Source organism: Prunus avium, unplaced genomic scaffold, assembly GCF_965620075.1.
Source record: "Prunus avium unplaced genomic scaffold, drPruAviu1.hap1.1 HAP1_SCAFFOLD_44, whole genome shotgun sequence".
Taxonomy (NCBI): Eukaryota; Viridiplantae; Streptophyta; class Magnoliopsida; order Rosales; family Rosaceae; genus Prunus; species Prunus avium.
This window is the reverse complement of record NW_028276902.1, coordinates 150,001-152,500: the sequence shown is the minus strand read 5'-3', so window position 1 is coordinate 152,500 and position 2,500 is coordinate 150,001.

Sequence of the window (2,500 nt, the reverse complement as noted above, 5' to 3'; positions counted from 1 at the left end):
AACGTCCCCGGCATTGGATTGAGTTTCTAAAAACAACCGTGCACACCGAGGTTAAACTTTACCGGCTCCACTCCGACTCGCCGCTCGCCCACAAATCCGAAGGCAACAAAACATTTGTTTTTAATTTTGATGAAATTTTTTGAAAACATTGGCTTGGCAAGCCCCAATCCGCGACTATCCACCCACCGCCACCCCACACGGGTGGTTGTTGTTGCGAAATGAGGTTGTGGTCGACATGCCCGTGCATTTGAGAAGGAGTTCCTAGCACTCCATGCTCTCCCATGCCAAAAAATAGCCTAGACAACCCCATTTCGCAACTTTCCACGCCTTTTTTTTCCTCCCTCACCCATGGCGGCGGCGTGGTGGCGGCGGCCGGATTCCGGCCACCACCGCCATGGGTGGCAGCCCCCCGACCCCGACACCAAACCCATAATACCGAGGCAACATATCGAGGCAACATGACATGGGTGTGGCGTGGGGGAAGGGGGCTGCAGCTAGGAAGGCATGGGCTGCCATGCATATGCAGGCAACACACACCCCCCTATATAGCATTTTATGCATTTAGCCCTTTGACAGGAAGAGACATCACCTATGCGCGAGGAGTCATAATGGGCTCTAAATAATTCAATACAAGGTATTTGGACGTGATTTTTTGCAGGGATACTAAGAAACATGCAATCTATGATGGGAAAAAGTTTCATAAATTTTTGAAGTCGGGAAGTATTTTTTATTAGTTTTAGAAGTCGTAAAATTGAAAAAATCATTAAAACAAATCCGGGAGGAATTTTTTAGTTTTGTAAGTTGGAGAAGGTCCTAAAAATCATAGACTACTTATGGGGAGCTTATTGTGCGAGGAAATTTCAATAAAAACGGGGTTTGACAAGATTTGAAAAATTCTGTCGACATTTGAAAAAACCTGGAACCATGCTGCCGGCATGCTGCGCACATGCTGCGCGCATGCTGCGCGCAGACTGCGCGCATGCCATGGCAGGACAAGTTTTGCTAGCCTCACTGTCTACAGATGCGCAAGCTGCGCGCACGCTGCGCACAGGCTGCGCGCATGCTGCGCACAGACTGCGCGCACGCTGCGCGCATGCCATGGCAGGACAAGTTTCGCTAGCCTCACTGTCGACAGATGCGCAAGCTGCGCGCAAGCTCCGCGCACGCTGCGCACAGCCTGTGCGCATGTTGTGCGCATGCTGCGCGCAGGCTGCGCGCAGGCGCCGCGCATGCCATGGCAGGACAAGTTTCGCTAGCCTCACTGTCGACAGATGCGCAAGCTGCGTGCACGCTGCGCACAGGCTGCGCACAGCGCATGCCATGGCAGGACAAGTTCGCTAGCCTCACTGTCGACAGATGCGCAAGCTGCGCGCACAGGCTGCGCGCACGCCATGGCAGGACAAGTTTCGCTAGCCTCACTGTCGACAGAATCAGCACGCTGCGCGCAAGCTGCGCGCACGCTGCCGGCATGGTGCGCGCACGCTGCCGGCATGGTGCGCGCACGCTGCCGGCATGGTGCGCGCACGCTGCCGGCATGCTGTGCGCACGCTGCGCGCGCGCATGGCAGGACAAGTTTCGAAAATTTCTGTCGACAGTCTCAGCAGCGCGCACGCTGCCGACATGCTGTGCGCACGCTGCGCACAGGCTGCCGGCATGCTGCGCGCAGCCCATGGCAGGACAAGGTCCAAAAAATTCTGTCGACATTTTTACGCCGTGGTAGGCTTCCGCTTCGCGTCACTTTGTCGACATTCAAGCCTACCATTTGTATTGAATTTTTCAAACCTTGTCAAACCCCATTATTCAAATGTCGAAAAATTTTGTCGACATTTTTACGCCATGATAGGCTTCCGCTTCGCGTCACTTTGTCGGAATGCATCGCATGGCGAGGCAAGGCCACGGCATGCCAAGGCGAAGGCAACGCATGGCTTGAATGGCTTGGTCAAGGCCACATCATGGGCACGGCATGCCAAGGCAAGGCGAGGCAAGCCATCCTTAGCCTCGCCTACACTCACTTTCTCGGAATGCATTGGATGATGAGCAATTCCAAGGTAAGGCAACGCATGGCTTGAATGGCTTGGTGTAGGCCACAACTTGGGCATGGCATGCCAATGCAAGGCAAGGCAAGGCAAGCCATCCTTAGCCTCGCCTACACTCACTTTCTCGGAATGCATTGGATGATGAGCAATTCCAAGGTAAGGCAACGCATGGCTTGAATGGCTTGGTGTAGGCCACAACTTGGGCATGGCATGCCAATGCAAGGCAAGGCAAGCCACGCCATCCGAAGCCTCCAATAACCTCACTTTCTCGGAATGCCTTGAATGGGCACGGCATGTGAGGGCAAGGCAAGGTCCTAAATATCATTTTGTAAGTTGGAGAAGGTCCTAAAAATCATAGACTTAATTATAGGGAGCTTATTGTGCGAGGAAATTTCAATAAAAATGGGGTTTGACAAGGTTTGAAAAATTCTGTCGACATTTGAAAAAACCTGGAACCAGGCTGC